Here is a 12094-nt window from a genome sequence, read left to right on the forward strand (position 1 = left end):
AGACTAACACAGTCTGACCTGTGTCAGGAATACATACCCCAAACCTGTCATACACAGTACAGGCATACCCTCTTCAACTGCATGATGATCGAGTGGATGTGACAGAAATGGTAGGGGCAATAGGTGCTGATATCTGAATCTGTTGCAGTTAAAGTAATGGCTAATCTTGTGAGGGATCTAGTGCCAGTACTCAAGTAACCTCCTCTGTATGTGTGAGCCTGCGGTCCTACAGAACACCCAGGTGACATGTATGAAATAAACCAAAATAAAACCATCAACATAATAGGATGCTACTTCCCTCTGGGTCGAAACAGCCCTCCACTAGAAAACCTCCTCAACTGGACTACCCACCATCTGCCCTAAGAAACTATAATTTTAGGTGACTTCAACACTGACTGGCAAACCTGTTCAAACAACCACCCACCCCATCATATAAACCTTAATGGCTTCACCCAAATAGTCCAATCACCTACTAGAATAAATAAAAGCTCCAACAAACACACTATCCTGGATTGGATACTAGTCAGTAAGAGCCCCCAGTCTTATATAGCTGGCTGCCTAGCAGACAGCCTCAGTGATCACTCCCCAACCTTCCTACTCAGAAAACACCTATACCAAGTAAAACCTATCATCTACTGTCAAATGCACAAAAAAATAAACTTTAACCCTCTCTCATTCAACTCATCCCTTAAAGACTGTAACTGGCAGCCAAGAATGTACCTCTGTCTAGACGCAGTTGACTACTTTAATAATAACTTCCTAAGCATCCTTAATTATCATGCCCTCATGAGAGTTTCCAGAACCAGGGTCCAACCATCCCCATGGCTACAGACAACAACTAAGTCTGAAATGAAAATTAGGGATAAAGCCTGGGAGCACTGGTGCAAAACCAAAAACCCCTCTACTAGACAGAAATTCCTAGAACTATGCAATAGAGTCAAAAAGCTAATAAAACAGGACAAAATCCAATACTACCAGTCTGCTCTTACCTCCACCCAACATAACCCCAAACAATTCTGGTCCTCAGTAAACTCTATCCTCCACCCAGGCAAAGTAGGTGCCCCACTCCAAACATCACTCACTCCACCGAAGCAATTGCTACCTTCTTCAACAAACATTTCACACAGACCGTGCTGACACTAGCTAAACAACACAACCCTTCCCCTCTCAAACCTACACCTCAAACTCCAACTAACAATCTCCCCACCAGCTTCTCTTTCTCCCCTGTTTCTACCTCCAAAATAAAAAAACTGTTAACTAAACTTAAACCCACCAAATTAGCAGCAGAAAACCTCCCAAGTGAATACCTACAACCTACAGCTGATACTCTAGCCTACCCAGTATCCATCTTGATAAACAGATCTCTATCAGAAAGTTACGTCCCCATACTTTGGAAAGTATCACACATAATTCCCCTCCACAAAGGGGACCCCTCCACAGAGCTAACCAACTACCGCCCCATAACTATTCTCTCTTCACTGTCCAAAATACTAGAGAGATGCATCCATTCTCAGGTCTCAGATCACCTCCTTGCAAACAACCTCCTCTCAAACACCCAGCACGGTTTCTGACCAAACCACAGCACCACCACTGCCTTACCCTCTTTCACAAACACTATCTTACAGCATAAAAATGCTGGCTACCTTTCATCAGCTACTTTCCTAGACCTATCCAAAGCTTTCGACATAGTACCACACAAAAAACTCATCTCTCTTCTCAACAACCTATCCTTCTCTCAATCAGTCACCAACTGGTTTCAAAGTTACTTATCTGACCGCCAACAATCCATTGTATGGCAGGAAGACCTATTCCCCAAACTACCTGCGTCCATAGGGGTTCCCCAAGAGTCCATCCTTGGTCCCCTACTTTTCTCTATTTTTACCAATAATCTAACCTCTGCCGCCACACAAGGCACACTCATACAATACGCAGATGACTCAACCATCATCTGCTCAGCCCATTCCCTACCCGAACTACAAATAGTCACATAGGATGCCTTTTCCTCTGTGGAAATTTGGTTATCTGATGCCCAATTAATACTCAACCCAAACAAAACTAAATTACTAATCATCCAACCCACCAAACTTACCCAAAACCTCTCTCACTTTAACATCACAGCAAAAGACAACACAACTATCCATCCCACAGAACACACCAAATTGCTAGGAGTTGAAATAGACAATAAACTGAACTTTGGCATTCACATATCCATGATCATTAAAAAAGTCCACAAAAAATAGGGGCACTATATAGAAATCACTACTTACCAAAGCTGCAAAGTTCTCAGTAGCACATTCTCGCCTTATCTCCACCCTACATTATGCCTCCCCAATATAGACAAAACCTAAGACAATGCCATCTAAATAAGCTTGAAACCTGCTACAACAAAATCGCAAAATTCACCACAGGAGCACCCTACTGTAGTCACCACTGTCTCTCACTGGCAGAACTGGGTGGCTGGAGCTCCCTCTCCTCCTTCAATGATATCAGCTCACACTCGCCCACAATCTAGTAAACCAACCACTAAAAGTCCCATCCCTTCAAAATCTACTCCAACCCTATCTTACCACCAGACCACTAAGATCCAGCAAAAATAATCTCCTACAGGTCACTAGAGCCAATAAATCTGCTGGAGAATCATTATTCTACTGCGCTATAGCCAAATTATGGAACTTGCTCCCACCCTCAATTACCTCTGTAACATCCTGCACCTACTTCAAATCCTTACTAAAAACACACCTAAAAACATGCAGGATATGCCCCTGCAACTTCCCCTCTAATAGCACCCACTCCTCCCACCACTCCCTCTCCCAGCACTCCACTAACTACCGTGAATATACCTAGCACATTAGCTTAATAACCTAGCTACTTACCATACAATAAAAAGTTCTTATTGAAACAACTGACAATGTCTGTTATGTACCTCACAAACAGAAATGTTTCTGCAGTCTACTGATGAATATGGTCCTACATCTGTAACCTTGTGTAATTTATGTTTATTCCTATAAATATTTTTCTACAGCTGTTTTACTACGTGTGTCTTAATCTGGAATTATGTACTAAGCTGTAACTAAAGCTATAATTTGTAAATGATACATTTCTCAAAGTGTACTATTATCTGTAACATTTGAATGTGGAGCTTTTCTACCCGGGCCTTCGCTGAAAATGGACCTCAGTCCAGTCAGACTCTCCCGATCAACAAATGTAAATAAATAAGTAAATAATGAAGGCTAGGTAGCTGTGTCAAGGGTATGTATGCAAGGTCACACTGTCTGCCACAGTTGCCCCTCACACACTGTTGCATGTAAACACACCTGGTAAACATGTACATATACAGCTGTACCTTGGCTATGAAAAGGTCACTATGTTTCCACTTCACCTTACTCATCATTGCTACTGTCAGCAGACCCACAGCCTGCAGACACCCAGACACCTGGAACACAACCAGAATACAGTATGTGGCACTACAGTCAGTCAGCAGTACTAACAGCAATAGTGCATCATGGCTAACAAGGTACATACACCTCAATGTGTACCCATAACTACTGCCAGCAGACAGCACCTTAAACAGCATGACATTGCTATACTGTACTATAGTCACCCTGTGCATCAGACCCATATGAGCATGTCCCTGCATCAATGGTATGGATAACAGGGTTGTGGCACAAATATCATCACATGCACAGGGTATGGTGTGGGATTGCCAGAGGCCTAAGCTAGGCCATATGGCTGACATTGTGTGTGTGTGTGTGTGTGTGTGTGTGTGTGTGTGTGTGTGTGTGTGTGTGTGTGTGTGTGTGTGTGTCTGGAGGGGTGGTGTTCAACTGGACCATGTAGAGGAGCTGTGCATGTCTGGTGGTGACCAGCCTGTAATAGGGATGTGTGAGTGTTTGTCTGCATGCCATCAAGCCATGTGGATGCCTGACACAGGGCTATGTTTGACAGCCGTGAACCGTACATGGCAGGATGGATGGTTCACCATCTCTCAGCAGGGATGTGGGAACTGGTTCTGCCAGGAGTATCACTGGCACCGCCAGGCCCAAGGACAGATGCAGTACTTCTCCCCGATAGTGGCTGCTGTCTGCTGGATCCAAGTCCCTGATGGGACTGGCCAGGACAACATGCCTATGGCCTGCTCCAGTGTGGTGTGGACAGCACCCTCCCTTCGGTAGTGCTGTTGGTACTGTCACTACAGGACTGTGAATGTGCATGGCCACATGGGCTCACAGCTGATCCTGTTGCTGACCTACGTCCACCTGGCCGATGCCCTACCCCCACCACATGCTGAAGCACAGACATTGCATGGTCGAACAATGACAATGTCTCACCCCACTGTCTATCCATGACATCGGCAAGATGATGTATGGCATCACAAATGAAGTGGAGGTCACCACGCATGGCAGGGAGTGCTGCATTCTTGACCCTGAGCATCTGTCTGGTATTGTGGTCAGTACATGTCTGTACCTCCATGACGGACCATAACATGTGCCTAGTGACACCTGCTGTGGCACTTGCAACAGGGGCCTGATGGTCAGCAGTCCTCCATTGAGCATCCCTGTCAATCTGCTGTGTGTGACCTCGCCTGGTCTCTGGCTATGGCTGGTGTCTACACTCACACTCACCATGCTCAACATACTAGCCTGTTCTATGCCACCACACTTAACCTGTCCATTATCCATGGCTGCTGGGGACTGGGTATTTGTGGGCATACTGACTGTGTGTGCAGACATGGTGGGTGAAAGTGGGATACCAAACAATGGCACAGATTCAGGCACCAACAACCCCACCTGTGCCTCACTATGACCACCATCATCATGGGAGTCCGCTAAGACACTGACATTAGGTTATGAGGGGGAGGGACACCAAGCCCTGTGTTCACCTGTGAGTGGAAGACAACATATGCAAATTAATACCCTGCAGTATTATGTTTGCAGATACACACACACACACACACACACACACACACACACACACACACACACACACACACACACACACACACACTCCTGGTATAGTCTGGCACAGCTGTGACACCTATGGGCCCTTCATGGCAGATCTTACAGTAGTTCTGCCTGCCACAAGCTGTCTCTTTCACTGCTACTGTAAGGCTCACAACAAAGGGTGACAAATCCTACTGTGTGATGAGCCTAGTAGCAGAATGGTAATTGTGGCCAGGACCAAGGCTATTGGAGTGTCACAGTGTCACCAAGTGCATATGCATGCACTGTAAGAGCTGACTTACTCTATACAGACCACACACAATGAAAAGGTGCAACAATATGTGATGATAACTGATGAAGTAACAGGACTATACACTATCACTGCTGTACCTACACAGTTCAGACACACAGGGATTCATTTCAGACAACATTGCAGGACAGTCTGCAATGTATACAGGAAACATATAAAGTACATGGTTCATACCCTCATAAGATGATACCAGGCTATTGGCCCTGATGCCCTTATAAGCCTGGCCCAGACTTTTGCCCATGTCCCTTCAAAGCCAGCACCTGTTTCCCCTGCCCAGTTGGGGCACATGTGGGATGCCAGGGGTGTCTCATCCATTTCCCATGCAGTTGTCCAGCTTCTTCTTCAAGACAGCTATACACGTACTCTGCTAGACATGGGGAGGAGTGTATTTTACAGACAGTGTATTGTGTGGGACACTACACTATCCCAGTAACAAGTACTATGCATGTCACAGACCAGGTGAGGGCCTTGCATGTATGATCCATGAGTCGGGTTTATCTTACAGATATGCAGAAATGCCATCAAGACTGCTTTGGAAATGGCCTTGTATGCCAGACACAGGTCACCTATGATCAGTCTGTATGAGACTGAGTACAGGCACAGGGCTTTCAGCTTACCTGTATAGGATAGGCATTGCAGACTCTAGATTTTCCTGGTCAAAAACCTCTGTGGTCTCTGAAACTGCTGCATTTGCTTGGCAATGCACATGCCAAAGGAGCCATTGTACTTGGTAATGGGTCTGATAAGGGTGGAGTACAGGGATGTTGCGGCCTCCTGGATCCTGGATGACATACCCGTATTTGTGAGGTGGGCCATGTAGACAACCTTCCGTGCACACAGTGAGAAACTGTCAGGTTGCTACTAACCTTGGTGCACAAGTCACCTCACACCTGATTGCATGCTCGGTACATTATTACCGTCATAATTAGTGTGGATGACATCTGCCACAGCAGGGAGAATGATGCATCTCCTGGCATTCAGTTTGCGGCAATGCTTTTTGCACCAGTCATTAACTTGGTGAAGGCCTCTTGTGGGATGCTCACATCAGAAGGGGAATGTAAGACAGTGGCCAGCTTGCAAGTATCTGTAAACCTGGTCAGCCACAGACCACTGCTTTTGTCCTGCACCTCAGATACATATATCTCAAAGAGTAGAGGCCCCCAGACTGATTATTGAAGACTCTACTGCTAGAGGTGGGTTTCACTACTTTGACTGAGTGGGTACTATCAGTGAGCCAGTTAGCTACCCAACTGGTAACATACAAGTTGATGCCTAACTGTGTAGGCATATGTATCCTGGCCTCCTGGGGATTATTGTGAGAGAATTGGGCTAGGTGAAGCTAGGCATTGTTCACCATCCCTTTGTTCTTGTGTTTGTTGACCACTTCAGAGAAGTCATCCAGGTTTAACAGTTCTGATCTCCCTTTGACAATACCACCCTGTGTGGACTCAGGAATTTTGAGGTTGCTGATGTCCATGTTCATAATGTCCTTGATATTGCCTTCCATGCACTTGCAGAGAAGGCTAATTAGGCTGATGTGCATATGATTGGCTGGGCTGGTGGATTGTTCTGCCTTTGTGTACAGAGATGACAGTGGCTGTCCTCTGTGCAGATGGGATTACACCGGTGCTTAGGCTTTGGTTGACTACAGTGCATAATGGATCTGAGAAGTCATGCCTGAGTTCATGTAGGATGAAACCAGGGATGGTATCAGGCCTATGGAGACTTCTGTCTGTTGCCTTTGAGAGGGCATTATGGACCTTCTTCCTGATGATGAGAGGAGGGGTGCAGGTGCTGTGCATGCACATGTGTACTGATGGGGAGACAGGGGGATGAGGTTTACACTTCACCTGTCTGCAGCAGGTTGCCTATATCTATGAAATACGTGTATGTGGTGTTATTGACCACCAGTACAGAGCAGATTTGTGTGTTGCCTCTGGGATTGCAGACATATGTGTGGAAGGCCTAGTGATGGCCTTGGTGGATGTGTCATATTTGCACTCAAAGATAGCCTTAGGGTAATTCACCTGTGACCTTATTTGCTTGTGCAGACCAAGGTGATATTGCTTCCAATAAGGCACCTGTTCCTTCTTGGCCCTGTCTAGCAATTATTTCCACCTATTATGGTATTTGTGTATTGCTGCTGTCCACCATAGATGTTTACCCTACCTTGAGGGAGATGATGTTGTCCTGTCAGGTATTGCTGAGTTCATACATTTATGTAGCTGCTCACATAGTATTGTGGTGTGGGCTTGGACACTACTGATAGTTCCAACTGATGGAATGTTGGCTGTAAAACTACTTCTACCTGCTCTGAAGAGATAAAGAAGTTATGTACTCACCGTAATGTTCCATGCTGGGAGTCCATCTCACCCTTCATTTTTACATATGGGTTCGGAACCGATCCTCAGCTCCAACTCGGCTGATTTTCAAGCTCGAAGACTTCTGGTTGACTCGTGGCTAAGCAGGTATCCCATGGTGCACCAGTGCAATCCCAAGATCTTGTTTGCTGCTCACTAGCGATAGAAAGAGATAGAAAGAAACCTTTAACCTACAAGCCAATACTAAAGGGTCGCCAACCAAGAAATTTATAATATTACCTCTGGATCTTCCAGGATGGGGGCAGGAGGGAGGGTTGGTAAAAATGAAGGGTGAGATGGACTACCAACGTGGAACGTTATGGTGAGTACATAACTTCTTTATGTTAGGTAGTCCAATCTCACCTTCATTTTTACATATGGGACAGCATCCCTAGCGCCTTATTCTTGGGTGGCTTATTGGAAGATACTCCTAATCACCGTGGAGCCAAAGGATGCTCTACCCCTAGAAGCCAAATCCAACTTATAATGAGTAATAAAGGTGTGAGGGGTAGCCCACGTAGCTGCTGCACTGATATGATCAATTGGTACTCTGGCTTGGAAGGCTGCAGAGGTAGATAGAGACCTGGTAGAGCAAGCCTTGATCCTGTGGGGTAAGGGTCTGCCCTCTGAGCTGTAGATGAAAGCTATGCAACTCAAAATCCAGTTAGACAATGTCACCTTAGAAACTTGCAAACCCAATCTGGAATCAGAAAAGGAAACGAACAACTTGTCTGACATCTGAAATTCTTTGGTCCATTGCAAATAGAAATGCAGCTGTCTGTGAACATCCAACTGGTGAAAATGGTATTCCGCTGCATTGTTATGATTCGGAAAGAAGACTGGGAGTTCAATGGACTGGTTCAATGCGGCAGAAGATCAAACTTTGGGAACAAATAAAGGATTGATATGTAAGGAAACCCTGTCTTTATGAAAAACTAAATAAGGTGGTTTAATAGATAGGGCATGTAGCTCAGAAACATGTCTGGCTGATGTAATAGCTGCCAAAAACACAGTCTTCCAAGACAAGTACTTTAAGGAAGCTGAAGAGATGGTTCAGAAGGAGGGGATGTTAGTTTGGACAACACAAAATTTAAGTCCCAAGAAGCCACAGGTTCCTGTAAAGGTGGTCTCACCAAGGTGGCTCCTCTCAAGAAGGTTTTATATAACTTATGCGACATAAGGTTAACATTTGGAGATCCCAAATAAAAATGTGAAATAGCCGTCAATTGTACTTTGATGGTGGCTGCGGCAGATCCCTGCTGAAAAAGTTCCGAAAGGAATTCCAGAATTACGGGAATGGGAGCAGTGTAAGGATCCACTTTCATTTTCTGTGCCCAAATAGAAAACCTTTTCCACTTACTGTCATACAGTCTTCTGGTTGATGGTTTGTGTGAGGATAAAAGAATATGAGACACTGATGATGACACATCATGAAGCCTGACTAAAGATGGAACTGGATCAGCCAAGCTGCCAATTTGAGGGTGTGGAGAGAGGGGTGTAGTGAACATGACATGTGGGTCAATAGATCTGGAACTGGGTCCAGGATCCAAATATCGTCCAGGAGAAGAGTCTTGAGGAAGGGGAACCAGACCTGACGAGGCCAGTAAGAAGCAATGAGGATCAACTTGCTTCCCAGCTGGTTGGCTTTCTGTATCACTTTGGGGATAAGAGGGAATGGAGGGAAGGCATAGAGAAGTTCCGTGGGCCAATCGTGTACCAGAACATCTCTGGGTGCTTTCCCCGGAGGGGGAATTAGGGAAAAATAACTGCTGCACTTGGCATTGACTGGACTGGCAAAAAGGTTGCAGCAAGGTTGTCCCCATTTTAGGAAAATCTGTTTCACTATTTCCCATTTCAGAGACCACTCATGGGACAGCAGGATTGCCTGGCTCAGCTTGTCAGCTATCACGTTGGTTGTCCTTGGAATGTGCGTTACCACCAGAAAGTGCTGGGAAGAAATCACCCATTCCCAAACTCGCATGGCCTCTCAACAGAGTGGGTAAGATCTGGTACCACCCTGTTTGTTGATATACCACACAACCGACATGTCCAATTGTATCACAATCGTCCCTGGAGGAAGAAGATCCTGAAGTGATTGCAATGCCAGAAGCACTGTTCTCATCTCTAGAATGTTGATATGCAGATGAGCCTCATGTTCTTGCCATGTGCAGTGGACCGTTCTGCCCAGATAATGCCCCCCCACCTGACCTGGGAGGCATCTGTGGTCACAGTGGCAACGGGTTGGGCAGGCACAAAGGGAGCTCCCGTGAACAAATTGTTGGGGACTATCCACCAACGAAGGTCCTTTTTGCATGATTCTGTCAGCAGAATAGAGTGATTCAGCGGTAGATATTGGAACGACCACTGGGAGAACAGGAGCCATTGAAGGATTCTCATATGCAACCTGGCTTGAGGTATTAACAGAATGGTTGAGGCCATCATTCCAAGAAGTTGAAGAATCCACTTTGCTTTGACCTTTTGAAGTGGAAGAAGGCATTGAACTTGTGAAATGAGGTTTTGTGCTCTTTCGGCAGGAAGATGAGCTGTCATATCCACTGTGCGCCTATAAAAATCACAGATTGCGAGGGCAGTAATGCAGATTTTTCCCAATTTATGGAGATCCTTAGTTGAGCACAAAGCTGAATGGTGATGTCCCTGTTTTGGGGAAGTAGATGCCTGGTGGGGGCGGTCAGGAGCCAGTCATCCAAATATGGAAACACCTGGAATCCCTGACATCTCAGGTGAGCTGTCACTACTGCCATGCATTTGGTGAACACCCTGGGGGCTGTGGTGAGATCAAAGGACAGAGCACGAAACTGATAATAGCTGGCTCCCAGTCGGAAGTGCAGATACCTCCTTTATGCCTTGTCCATTTTTATATGGTAGTACGCATCTTGGAGATCTAGAGAGCACATCCAATAGTCTTTCCCTAACAACGGGAGTATCAACTGCAGTGTTACCATCTGAAACTTGTCCTTTTTCACGGATTCATTTAATCTACTGAGGTCCAATATTGGCCTCCAGTCTCCGGTTCGTTTTGGGACTAAAAAGAACCTGGAGTAAGTTCTGGATCCTATCTGGTCTGCTGGCAAAGGCTGGATGACTCTTCTTGAGAGCAACTCCACAGTTGCCTAATCCCTGTGATTGGGTGGAGCATCTGGGATCTTCCTGGGAACAAACGGTGGAAGGGAAAAGGGTATGATATAGCCTCTGGTAACAACTCTTTGTACCCACTTGTCTTGGCTTATATTTAGCCAGGCTTCTGGATACAAAGAGATGTGACCCCCGACTGGCCCCAGAGAAATGCAGTCGGGCCTCACATCAGGAGCGCTGATAAGGCCACCCTCGAAAGGAACCATGGCCTTGCTGATATTGCGGACCACCCCTGCCTCTAGGGCGATGTCTACCATTTCCTCCTCCACTGCCTCTGAAGGAGGATTCGCTCTGTGTGTCTGGAAAGGCCCTCTGTGATGTTTTGAATCACATCTTACCTCCCCTTTTACCTTTGGGGTATGGTCGAGAGGGGACGGTAAAACGGACTCCCACAGCAGAAAGAGTCTTTCCTTCCTGTTCACACCCAGTGAGTGTATCTTTCATCTTGGAACCAAACAAGGAGGAACCATCAAATGGGGCATTGGTGAAGGTGGACTTAAACGGCTCCACAAAATTACACAAGCACATCCAGGAGTGGCACCTAAGGGCAACTCCTGAACCTGCTGTTCTGCTCGCTCCATCAACCTCATGAGATATGAGCCATATGGAGGAGTTAACTATGGAATTTAGGGTGGAAAACTGAGCAGAGATCCTATCCGGGACTCCCTCAGGACAATTAACCTGTATGGAATCTCCTAACTCCTTGAGGAGATCCACCTGCAACCTCATGAAATGTGTAAGATAGTTCAGGGATCGAAGTGTAAAGGCCGCTGAACTAAATACACGCTTCCCAAATCTGTCCATCTGTCGAGACTCCTTGTTTGGTGGATGTACAGAGGAAGAAGTCTCCACCAACTCCTTCTTCATGGCTGCCGCCACCACCATGGCATCTACAGGAATGCCCTTAGATAAGAATTATTTTCAAGGAGGGGCAGACAGGAACTTATTTGGTCTTCTAGGTACTGGCTCCACAGCATCGGGAGTATCCCACACCTTCCGACTAACCAGATCCAGTATCTCGTCAAAAGGTGGAGACACCCAAGAGGCAAAGGGTTGAGACCCGAAAGCCTTCAGGTACACTGACTCCTCATCAGAAGGGTTGACAGTGGGCCAGTCGCACATCTGTTTAAGGATCTCTAAAATGTCCACAAAGGAGACATCATCAGAGGACGACTTAGGGGACTCCACCGACTCATCGAGGTCAGTGTCCGATGTCAGAGACTCATCCTGGCAGTCAATATGCTTCCTCTTGCATACTCTCTTCTGCAGGGTCTCCTCAAAAGGACATTCTGGGGATGCCTCGGAAGAGTGGGGGCCACCAGTCGGTGGCT

The sequence above is a fragment of the Protopterus annectens genome, chromosome 3.part1 (genome assembly GCF_019279795.1).
Source record: "Protopterus annectens isolate FY-2018-M chromosome 3.part1, PAN1.0, whole genome shotgun sequence".
NCBI classification, from domain to species: domain Eukaryota; kingdom Metazoa; phylum Chordata; order Ceratodontiformes; family Protopteridae; genus Protopterus; species Protopterus annectens.